Source organism: Carassius auratus, chromosome 22 (assembly GCF_003368295.1).
Source record: "Carassius auratus strain Wakin chromosome 22, ASM336829v1, whole genome shotgun sequence".
NCBI classification, from domain to species: Eukaryota; Metazoa; Chordata; class Actinopteri; order Cypriniformes; family Cyprinidae; genus Carassius; species Carassius auratus.
In genome coordinates, this window is record NC_039264.1 from 4,919,137 (window position 1) to 4,932,833 (window position 13,697).

At 32.8% G+C, this 13,697-nt stretch overlaps 1 pseudogene; it reads right to left on the minus strand.

Annotated features, from left to right (window-relative positions):
- The window catches only part of LOC113040767 (DNA annealing helicase and endonuclease ZRANB3-like), a 67,920-nt pseudogene that overhangs the window by 13,301 nt on the left and 40,922 nt on the right, over positions 1 to 13,697 (minus strand).

Sequence of the window (13,697 nt, forward strand, 5' to 3'; positions counted from 1 at the left end):
GTGGGTATTTTACATTATTTCTGAATGTAATAATAACATTATCTGATTTTATTTATTTTTTCGCTCTCTCTCTCTCAACAATGCAGTCTTACACCAGCATGAATTATTTTCCAGAAATACCATATGCCATCATGATCCAGCAGAAGTGTTATGAATTTATGTAAAATTGTAATACTTCTATAATGTAATCTAATCTAATCCAATTTCACAATGTAATTTCCAGCTATTACTGCAATTTTTTAAGTGAATAAAAAAATAAAAGTAACGTAAAAGTATTTTTAATACAAAATATCACTGCTAAATTATTCAGAAAATATTCATTTAATTTAAAAATATGTATTAAAAAATAATATAAAATGCTAACTAAATTATACATATCAATAAAATATAAATGTAATTATTTAAACGTGTAATATTGTAAAAATATAATATATGTATTATTTAATATTCTATAAAAAATATTACATATTTTAAAATGGCATTTATATTACATTTATATGTATAATTTACATATAGTTCTATATAATTATAATATGTATATTACTTACAATACTACTTATGAAATTAAAATTTTTTTTTTTTTATAAAAAACAAACTTAAAAACAATAGACTATTTAATACACAATTCTATATTTATAAAAAAATATATTTAATTTGATAAATTATATTAAAATATTATTTAAAATATTTTAATTAAACATTCAGGGGCAGTGAAATCATTGTCATGCAAAATATAAATATATTTCTAAAACTAAGGAAAAAATATATTTTTTATTAAAATTATGTGAAAATAAAATTAAAAACCACCTAACAAATAATGTACTGATTCACATTCACAGCTATTGAAAATAACTGATGAAAAGGCTAAAAAATTATAAAACATATTTATTAAATATAAACTGTCTTTTTAATATTGTAAAAAAAATAAATTAGTATATAATAAAAACTAAATATAAAATAATTTTAACACACACACTCACACAAACAAATAAATTATTAATTATATATATATATATATATATATATATATATATAGGACTGGCAAGTTAACCCTTTATCGCATTAATTATATAATTAGTCAATTATTTTATTGTGCATTTATGCAGTTGTTATGATGTTTTTGTATTATTATTTTTAAAGTCCTTTGCTCGCTGGCTCTGAATACACATACAGACAAACCACGGGTCATCAGCACTGGTTTGGGATGGGTGTCATCACGCGTCTCAACCAATGAGAGCATTTGGGCTGGGCCTAAGACTGCAGCAGTGCTCACATGAAAACTATTCATGCTAAGCAACAACATTCACAAACCACTGTCCACTGTTATTTTGAACAGAAAAGAATGCAACGATCTCGTAATCACGACTTCATAAATGGGAAATAGGAAGTTTCCAATAGCACATAAAGACAGCATAGAAGTGCTTGCTCAGCACAGTGGAGTACATCATTTTGGTAACTTTGTGGTTTATTATTTTGAGTTATATGGGACACGGTAACACGTCCCTCTCACAATATATTGCTTTACAGATCTATTGTTTTTGCCGCTCAGAAATATTCACGCAATCATGCAGCACGTATCAGAAGATCTTCACTCTGGTTAGCGCTCACAATCACTGATCTATTTATAACTGAACTGCACTCTGGTGCACCTCTTCCAACCGAGCCAGGGACTGCTAAATGAACTGCGCCCGATTTGGGGGTCAAACGTGCTCCGGCACAGTTAAGATTGCTTAGTGTGAGCGCACCCTTATTCTCTCACATCCTGCACATGAGTCTCTACTCGACCATCAAGTGTTGTCCCGTGCCGCACTCTTATAGGAAGATGCCTGTAATAATGTTATAAACGAGGCTCTGGACTCTGACCAGAACGGTTTCTTCTATAACAATCTATATATTGTTTTCTATGAAAACGTTAATATCCTGGCAGTGACAAATAGCTTTGGTTTTAGGTTTAATTTGATGACATACATTTTTAAGTTACGATTTACAAGAAATATTTTAACTGCTACTATGTAAATAGAATACTGTTGTTAAAAAAAAGCGTATTTGTTTAAAGTGTTCGCAAACTATAGCAGTACTTTTAAGTGAAAAAATTGCACAATACATTTTGAATTCATTATTGAATTTTGTGCATAACAATGCGATTAATTGCAGAAAAATCATGGGATTAATCGAGATACAAAATTCAGAGAGAGAGAGTGAGAGAGAGAGTGAGAGTGATGCTGTGTTCGCGCTATTCGTGCGTAGTTTGGCGCTTGAACATTTTGAGTTCATACGCTTCATTCGCGAATGAAATTCGCTTCATTCGCACGTGAAATTAACTTCACAACAGACTCGAATTCGCTTCATGGGGGTGGGCTTATGCCATTTGAGTTCACGCAGATACGCTATTAAAACTCACAATGCTCAGAAAATGTTAAGAGTCAAATAAAATGCAAATAAAACGCTTTATCGCAAAATTCCTGCTGTTCGGCAGCCAAATCATCGTAATAATAACATGAATTTAGAATATACTGCAGAGTTGCTCAGGTTTCTAAAGCTGCGTTCACAAAAAGCACGATAACTATAAAGATTTCGTTCTAAAAATCGTTCTCATTGTTAAAGAATAGCAGAGTCCACACCACAGCTATAACGATGAAGGCACAGAGAAACAATATCGTTGGAATCATTTTCAGAACGATTTTTTTTCCAGCAGATGAACGATAAAAACATTGACAGCCAATCAGAATCAATCCTGCTGTAACGAGCGGGAGAGTTTAAAGCAGCAGAGCGTGTGCTCACAGATGATCTCTTCCGCTGGTGGGGACTCTATTATCTTTATAGATATCTTAATAGTTATCGTTCTTGGTGTGAACACTGTACACAGGACTTCAGACAGTCATACATGGGAACAGAGTCTTTAGCTAACAGAGAGAGAGAGAGAGAGAGAGAGAGACATGATGGGAAAGCCGGAGTGACTAATAGGAGGAGAAAAAAGAAAGAGCGGGGCAATGAGAGGACGAGAGGAGCGGAGATCATTATGCTCCTGATGAAGGTCAGGTGACGCGAGTGCTAAAGAACACTGGGATGCAGGAGGTGCGCCGTGACCTCAAACGATCCCGCCGTTCGGAGAAATCGGATTCGTCCGGATTTCGTCCCACAGAGCTGTTCTACATTCATTTGGGTCAGGCTCACTGCAAAGACGCCCCACGAGGCTTAGTTACTAGAACCCTACTGCGGTCTAAAATAGCCGAGCCGTCACCGGCTGGCCAATCACAACGTGTTATTAAAGAGCCATTATGCTTACTGTGTGCTGCTGGGAAGCTGGGATTCTGTGCGTGTGTCGTAGAGGTGGGCGTTAAGACAAACCCTGCAGTGTCTGAAAATTGCACTCTTTATAAGAAAGGTGAACGCTCGTCGATTGTCTGGCTTTGAAATGGCCTGTTATTATCCATATTTCACGCAGACGTGCTCTTAGCTGCGCTGACGCAACTGTGAAATTGTTCTTAGAAGGTAATTTTGATCATCGAGGGCTTCTTAAAGAACGCAATGGGAGATATTTCGCAAAAGGTGCAAGCCGCTCTTCGCTTCTTTTTTTGGATTCAATGACACCGAAATTTCACGTCTTGTTACTTGTAACTACAAAAAAAACCTGGCAAAATAGAAAATCATTCAGGTTTGAAGGTCTGTCTTGGAGTTTATGTATAATTATATTACTTGAATAATCTCCAGCTTTTATTGCATTTTTTAAAAATAATATAAAAGACTGTTGAATATACAAATACAACTATTAATATATTTAAAATATATTTTGAATAATATAAAATATTAAATCATAACGGTTTCATTACACAAAAATTATAGATAAAATTAGATTGTATTTTTTTAAGTAATAATTTTTTTAATAATATAAAAGATTAATGAATATACAACTAAAATTATGAATATAATTAAAAAATCCTGAGAGTTTCTGTACAACTGGTGGTGAAATATCCCGTAAATGTCTCATAAATAATTACTTTCGTAGTATGGAAATAAATTCCTGAAAGTGGCGGCAGTGTGTTTGGAACAGACCTGGATCACCGCTGGAGAGAGTTTGTGAGCTGAACTTATTCTTTCGTTGCGTTTCTTGAGATTCATCCATGTGTGTTTCTGCCACATCAGGACTGTCCTGTAGGTTTGGACGTGTGTGTGGAGTTTTAGGGGTGCTGGGGGTGGCTCATTCGTTTTCTTGATCTGAATCGGAGATGCAGATGGGGAGGATGAGGGGTGATCGGGTAGAGATGAAGATGTGCTGGGAGCTGACAGAGAGAGAGAGAGAGAGACATAGAGGATGAGTTGCATCTATAGAGTCAACCTTGTTCCACTGTTTCAAACCATACGTCAGTTCTGTTTTAGCTTGATTGTCACATTTTACTGCAAAAAACTAAAATGTAATAATATTAAATAAACTTCATGCAAAATAAATATAATATAAAAAATAAATATAAACATACACAAATACACATATATAATGCACAAATACATGCATACACATAAAAATAATCAAACAATAAAATGAAATAAAATTCAAGAAATAAATGCCTCCTAGTAAAAAACATTTTCTCATTATCTCATCAAATACATCCTCATTGTCCAAGCATCTTCAAAAGCCTTACATCTGTCTTTAATAATACACGTTGAATTAGTGCAATTTAATATTATTATTTGTATTATTATAATTAAAAATATATACAACAATTTTGCTTTTTAATATTTTAATAAAATGATACTGTTATATAATAAAATATAACATTTTATTATATAAAAATACAGTATAGAATTACTGTTATTTTATTATTTTTAATTAAAAATATATACTCAAATATCCAATGTATTGAGTTTTAATGTTTCATTACTATAAGTTAATTGTAATTAAATTAAATTGTGTTTTTTTAAATATACTATTATAGAATCGAATTTCCAATTTATACACTATTTATTATACACAAATGTGAATTTTTTAGTGTTTTAATGAATTATTATTACATTTAATTATTTTTAATTTAAAATATATACTATTTATCAAACATCCGATGTATTGAGTCTTAATTTTTTTGAATTATAATTTAACTGTAATTAAATAAAATTGTGTTTTTAATAGAAACACTTTTTATCAAATATCCGATTTATTATATATAAATACATTAATGGCACCGTCTATCGTTTATTTTTTTAATGAATTATTATTAATTAATGTTATTTATTTTTATTAAATATATACTATTATACTATTTATCAAATATTCCATTTTATTATTTATAAATACAATATATAGCACTACGTTTCGAGTTTCATTGTTTTCAATTAATTCTTACAGTTTAATTTTAATATGTTAATTTTTAATTAAAATATATTTGATTAGATTTAACAGATTATATATATATATATATATATATATATTTATTTATTTTTATTATTTTTTTTTTTTTTACTATTTCTAATGGTTTCTTTGAATTAAACACAATATTAATCTTATCTAAAGGAGGCCGGTCACCTTTAGGAGCTCATTGTAGCTGCATAAAAAAAGAGCGACCAGGACATCATTTGCAATTTTTCTCTTTTTGCAAGCATCAAAAACAGCACAGGAGTGAGTAAATGATCCAATTTTCCTGTCATTTCTTGGATAGGTCTTTAATGTGGGCCTCTGGCCGGGCTCTCACAGCCACAGAGGGCCGTCACAGTTCTCCGCAGTCGTCTGAACACGCGTCGAGCTCACCGAGCGAGGAACAGATGCTGTCTGTTTTGCGTTTGACTGATTTCCTTCCCTCAGACCAGCAGTTTCACATCTCTCTGCCATATGGCGCCACGGGACACGGCGGGGGGGAAAACATACGTCTACATTTAAAGCCTCCCTTGTGCCCTTCCGTCTCAGAAAAGCATCTTTACGATGTGGAGGTGCTGAAATGCATTATCTGTCTCATAGCTGTTGTCTCACCGTCTCCCCGAGGGAGCCGATCATCAAAAACGTGACAGGACGCTCTCTCTGTAATGACCAAGTTTATTTGGATCCGCGAGGCTGTGGAGGAGTTTGATAATTGCGATTGTCTTCCTTCGAGGGCCGCTAATGAATTTCCACACCTCTGATTCGCTCGTTCGTTTTCCCTTTTCGGATTCTAGCGCTCTTCTTTTTCACACCATCCCCTCCGAGCTTTGCATTACCCTTTCTTTCTTTCTTTTTTCGCCCTCTCCTTCTCACTCTCGCTGAAAGGTCTCGTATGGATCTTCTAAAATGTCAGCTGAATTTGTGAGAAGCCGAATAAAAGCTCCACTGCTGTGCTGTCTCTTAACGAGCCGGCTTGCCGAAAGAAAGCCAGACACTAGCAGAAAACAACTCCCGCTGCGTATCTGAACCCTCATCACTGTCTGGAGTAGCTATGCGGTGCCACCTTTGTGGCCGCTGATGTGTAGCGGTCCAGGATGGATGGCTAAAAAAACTGGCCGCTTTCATTCGGATGAACGGAAAACTGAAAGGTTCAAACCGGGAATAATATGTAGATCATGCACTGGTTTCAAAACATGAAATTGGATGCTATGAGTTTGTGTAAAACGGGCACCTTCGTGACCGCAGATCTGTTAAAAGCAAGGGCAAATGTGTAAAATTGCCATGTTCGGAAACGCTCGCTTTCATGGATTCATATTTTTCTGTTTCAAAAGGAAGAAAAAAAAAGGTTTACAGAAGGTCGAAATGAATACAATGATGCATGATGGGATTTTTCTGGACAATTTTTTTTCTGCAAATTTACAACACTCGTGATCAACAGGGCAAAACAAACGGTCTTGAAATAATAATAATAATAATAATAATTATATATATATATATATATATATATATATATATATATATATATATATATATATAAATAATTTTAAATAAATTCATATATAAAATATTTTATAAGAAATTCTTAAAATATAATTAATTTATACTATAATATATACATTTACATTTAGTCATTTAGCAGACACTTTTATCCAAAGCGACTTACAAATAGGACAATGGATGCAATCAAAATCAACAAGAGAGCAATGATATGCAAAGGCTGTAACAAGTCTCAGTTAGCTTAATGCAGTACATGTAGAAAGGTTTTAGTTTTTAAATCATATAATAAAAAAAACTGATAGAATACAAAAAGTATAGAGCAAGCCAGTGTTAGAGGCATTTTTTGTATTTGTTAATTAGCTATATAATAAATAAAAAGAAAACAGATAGAATACAAAAAGATTACAGAAACTAGTGTTAGTTTTTTTTAAGAAAACAAGCTGTAAATGAATAGAGTGCAAGTCTAAAAGGGATGCTTTTTTAGAATAAAGAGTGCTACAGTTAGACGGTTAAATAAAGGTGGAAAAAATGTGTTTTTAAGCCGATTCTTGAAGATGGCTAAGGACTCAGCTGCTCGGATTGAGTTGGGGAGGTCATTCCACCTCACCACGTGCCTCTTTGGGATGGCACAATCAAGCGACGTTCACTTGCAGAACACAAGCTTATAGAGGGCACACAAGTCTGAAGTAATGAATTTAGGTAAAGGTGTGCAGAGCCAGTGGTAGTTTTGTAGGCAAACATGTGATGTGTATTCTTCTTATTAAAGATGAATCTTTTTGATGCATTCTGGATTAATTGTAAAGGTTTGATAGAATTGGCTGGAAGACCTGTCAAGAGAGCACTGCAATAGTCCAGCCTGGACAGAACAAGAGCTTGAACAAAGAGTTGTGCAGCATGTTCCGAAAGAAAGGGCTTGATCTTCTTGATGTTGAATAAAGCAAATCTGCAGGAACGGACAATTTTAGCAATGTGGTCTGAGAAAGTCAGTTGATCATCAATCATAACTCAAAGGCTTCTAGCTGTTTTTGAAGGAGTTATGGTTAATGTGCCTAACTTGATGGTGAAATTGTAATGAAACAATGGGTTTGCTGGAATCACAAGCAGTTCTGTCTTGGCAAGGTTGAGTTGAAGGTGATGGTCCATCATCCAGGAAGAAATGTCTGTTAGACAAGCTGAGATGCTAACAGCTACCGTCAGATCATCAGGATGGAATGAGAGGTAGAGTTGAGTGTCATCAGCATAGCAGTGGTATGAAAAGCCATGTTTTTGAATGACAGAACCTAATGATGCCATGTAGACAGAGAAGAGAAGTGGTCCAAGAACGGAGCCCTGAGGCACCATATATGTATTTTGTTTCTGCAAAATTTTGATTGCACATCTAAAAAAGTACATGAAAAATGGCTTCATGCCACTCCAGCATAGTTTAAAAATCAAGAATAATAATAATAATAGTAAACACTTATTTTTACTTTTTTTTGTCTGTACATTTACAAGTGCTAGAAATATAATTTGACTTAAAGAAAAATAGTTTTTTAATAAAATAATTTTAAGTAAAACAAACAAATAAACAAACAAAAAGATTAAATAAATACAAGCAGATAACACATTTTTGTTAATTTATGATTGTGGATCAATAAAAATATAGTACAAACTGCTAAATACTACTCTCAAAAAAATCAATCAAATGTTGAAAGTTTAAACTAATCATGATGTTTATGATATATCAACATAATGATTATCATCACCATAATAACAGCATCTATGACCATGGATTTATACATATCTTGGACAAATAGGTAAATGCTTTGTGTTGAAAAAAGTTCCTCTTTTCTGTAATTTTTTTTTTTGAAAGGCTGTTGTTGTAAACAAGAATGTATTCTTAAGTGACTTGCCTTGTTAAATAAAGGTTAAATTGAAGAAAGAAAAAACTGTAATGCATGATGGGAGTTTCCGGAGGACTAAAGTGAGGTTTTGAAAGCATAAACACCTTGCGTTGTGTAAATATGCTTTATTTGCCCATGACAGCGTTTCAATAAAAATTCTTGGTGTCTGATTTTGTGAGTCTGGAAGCTGCCTGGTTTCTCTCCAAAGTGAAGTCTTGACACATCGTTGCTGTGGTTTTCACTCATGCTTTGATGGGTGAGTGTTGAGTTGATGGAGACACAGCACCGCATGTTTGTTTTATGCTTATGCTTAAATTAATCAGATATTTACTGCAAGTTTCTGATCTACAGTCATGTGTTCGTTTTCTGTGTCTGCAAGCAACTGCTGTATTTTAGCAGTTATTTAACAATTATTATTGTTTTGTTTGTGTGTGTATATGTAGAGTATATATATATTTATATATATATATATATATATATATATATATATATATATATATATATATATATATACACACAAACAAAACAATAATACTTGTATATATAATAAATATATATACACACATACATATACATACACACACACACACACTGTATAATTTATATATATATATATATATATATATATATATATATGTACATATATATATATATATATATATATGTACATATATATATATGTACATATACATAAACAATTATATTATTGTATTAATAAATTATAATAATATGTAATATTATATAGATATATATTATTAAAATAATATTTTGTAAATACTATATTTTCTTTAATAATATCCAATTATAGATCCAATCATATTATTGCAAATGCCTAACATAAATGAAAATAAACAAATTATATAGATTAATAGATAAATTGTCTCGTTTAGGTGAACTACTCCTTTAAAGAACAAAGAAAACACATACGTTGTGTTGTTTTGAGTGCATGCGTGTACAGATTGTGGCTTTCATGCGTGTCAGAGCGGCGGGCGAACGCAAACACACAGATGTACAGTACGTGTGTAATAAGACAGCAGCATCTGGCCTCCTATGTGCTTATATCTTTCTGTTTGACTTTGCATCACCAGGCTGTTGTCAGAAGACAGGCTGACGAACTGATCGATGGCATTGGACTTGATGGCGAAAACAAAGCTTACGAAGATTTCACAAAGTTTTCCAGCGGTGACGCTGAAGGAAAGCAGCATTCTTGATTTGACAGGTGCCAAAATCCATTCCGCCTCACTGTGGCCGTGATAATGAGTCATTTTCAATCTGATCTATTTCTGTCGTTCAGCGCGCACACCTCCTTTTTTCGCTTTAGAACGTTTCTGCCTGTTGTTCTTTCACATTTGGATTCTGTTGTAAGTTCAGCAAGAGAGGGGAGGAAGGCTTCGACATCGCTTTACTGAGGATCAGTGCCCTGGATCAGCTGTGCCTTTATAAAGCCCGTCAAATACAGAGGGGTCCAAAAGTCCCAGACCAAACTGAAAATCTGGGGTTCAAAATCTAATTTAGACCTGGAAGTAAAAAGCGTTTTAGGATTTGAGTGCAACTGCCACTAACACAAAAGACAAACCAAATGCTAAGACACTCTGTTAAAATTGTTTTTCATGAAAAAAAGTTATATTTAAATATTATACATAAAAAATATTTAATTAATTTTTTTTCATTGTGGTAATAAAATAAAATGTATAAATAATAATATTTATTCATTTATATATTTTAGGATTAACACAAAAAAAATGCTAGGACATTCTTTATACGGTAAAATAATTTAACTTAAATATTATAGTGACAAATATAAGCTTAAAAATGGCATACACGTGTATGAGTGTATGCACATATATATATATATATATATATATATACATACAATTAACTGTGAATAATTGCATCTAAAATAAAAGTTTTTGTTTGCATAATTTGTGTGTTCTGTGCATATTTATTGTGTAAATATGAATACACACAAATGCATGTATATATTTCAGAAAAATGTTGAATATGTTGACATGTAAAAATGTAAATATCAAAATATATACTTTATGTATGTGTATTTATATATACATAACAAACAAAACTTTTATTTTGTTTGTGATTAATCGCGATTAATCATTTCACACCACTAATATATACAGTATATATATATATATATATATATATATATAATATATATATATATATATATATATATATATATATATATATATATACACATACAGTACAGACCAAAAGTTTGGACACACCTTCTCATTCAAAGAATTTTCTATATTTTCATGACTATGAAAATTGTAGATTCACACTGAAGGCATCAAAACTATGAATTAACACATATGGATTATATATGGAATTATATACATAAAAAAAGTGTGAAACAACTGAAAATATGTCATATTCTAGGTTCTTCAAAGTAGCCACCTTTGCTTTGATTACTGCTTTGCACACTCTTGGCATTCTCTTGATGAGCTTCAAGAGGTAGTCACCTGAAATGGTCTTCCAACAGTCTTGAAGGAGTTCCCAGAGAGATGCTTAGCACTTGTTGGCCCTTTTGCCTTCTGTGTGCGGTCCAGCTCACCCTTAAACCATCTGGATTGGGTTCAGGTCCGGTGACTGTGGAGGCCAGGTCATCTGGCGCAGCACCCCATCACTCTCCTTCTTGGTCAAACAACCCTTGATGCCTTCAGTGTGACTCTACAATTTTCATAGTCATGAAAATAAAGAAAACACTTTGAATGAGAAGGTGTGTCCAAACTTTTGGTCTGTACTGTATATACACACAGTATTAAATATATTGGGTGATGACGGAATAAATGACTGGTCATATACAGCATTCGTGTTGAACAAGAGTGAATGATTTGTCCAGAGTTCAGAGTTTCTCTCTCTCTCATCGTTGTTGTTGTTGTTGTAATGTCTGGGAAGACAGAATGCGCATCCATCAACAGAAACATATATTAGCTGAACCCTGTTTGTTTTACATGTTATCTATAGAAAACCATATTACAGGTGCTTTGTCAGATTTAAGTTGAACCGTGTTCCCAGCACGTGCCGAACCTTGTGTGGTGAACCGAACGGTTCATTTGTTTTTTTCAGTGAACCGTGCCACCCCTATTGTTTATGTATTGATGTCCTCATTGAGACGGCAGATGCTAAAATTACTGCGAGCGTCATGCGCTTCAGTCTATGTAGTAAACAAACTCGCACATCTCTACCATTTATTAATTCACACACAGGATTCATATTTCAACCAACTTTTGCGTCTTAACATTTACAGATACTGGTCCATATGGAGATTTGACTTTGACAAATTCTGTGACTGTCCATATTAAAATGTAAGTTTCATTTTCATGACTGGATTTTGAGATTCCTTCCACTTTTTTTTGCTTCGCGGAAATCATAGCGATGTATGCGTCAAGAACCGGGTTGACCGGGTACTCGGTACTACCGGTACTTAAAGAAACCTGGTTCTGTCACATTTACATTTTTTTAGTAACGAAATTGGTACCGAAGTACCGGGTCTTTTGACAACACTAATACACAGTATAAAATATATTTACTTAAAATAGTACAAAATTTAGTTTAGAAAATATTTACATTTATTTTATATATATATATATATATATATATATATATATATATATATATATATATATATACACACACACACATTTATTTATTAAAGTGCTACTGTCATTAACACAAATTGTTAAAATAGTTTAACTTCTCATTAAAACTATTATGCTACAAGCTTAAAAAACTTTTGACAACACTAATACACAGTATAAAATAGATTTACTTAAAATAGTACAAAATTTAGTTTAGAAAATATTTACATTTATTTTATATATATATATATATATATATATATATATATATATATATATACACACACATTTATTTATTAAAGTGCTACTGTCATTAACACAAATTGTTAAAATAGTTTAACTTCTCATTAAAACTATTATGCTACAAGCTTAAAAAACAATAAAAATATAGAAATATTATGCATTTAATATTTTTTTATTAAAATTCATAATTTTTTTTAATAAAAATTAATGTACATTATTCATGTACAAAATATATAATAATATATATTAATATATTATTAATATAAAAATCTAAATTAATTATTTAATTTTATTATCTTACATATTAAAAATGCAAACTAGAAGTCACCACTGATTTCTACCTCATTATAAAAAAAAAAAATTTGCCATAAGTGTGACAATATCAGGATTTTGCTAAGCTGTTTTGAATAGATTTAGCATATTGTGATTGCCAAGGGTGTTGTTAAATGCTTGCTTAGTTTTCCTGAGCAGTTTTGAGTTAAATCAAGTTAAATAATGGCTCAATCTGAATTTTAACAGTACCTCAACAAGCCACATGATTTCAAGCAGATTCATGCGTGTGTGTAGATTTCACCTTTCTGTTCCTTTTCGTGGACTTTCACACCTCTCGCAGTGTAGTAGCAATCTGTTGTTGGAGAATGAACATGCCGAACAGTTCCACTTCTAAATGTGGTTCTGAGCCTGCAGTCCCGCCGAGAGCCTTCGGGGGGCGCACAAGGATGACAGGGGGCTCTTCTTACCCCCATGTCGTGACAAGGGCCTAACCTGCCTGAAACACTTCACCTGCTGAGAAAAGTCCTCCCCCTGGTCGGCCTTCAAATCAGAGCTCTGGATTTCCGGGGTTCGAACAGGCTCCGCCCCCTTAGGTAACTGAGCGAGAAGAGATCCGTCGGAGGGTGAATCCCCGGTTCGTTTTCTCTTCTTTTCTTTGTTCACAGAGGGGGAAAAAAACGATCGGATGTCGTGCTGCTTGTTCCTTTCAAACTGTCAGATGGAAAGGAAAAGAACACTTTTTGTGACACACAAAGTGTTTGAGGCTAAGAAACTTAATCTCATGACAGCAAAGTGATGAAACCAAAGACACTTCAGAGAGAAAAGCACTTTGTGAGGTTCAGGTTTCCATGAAAGATG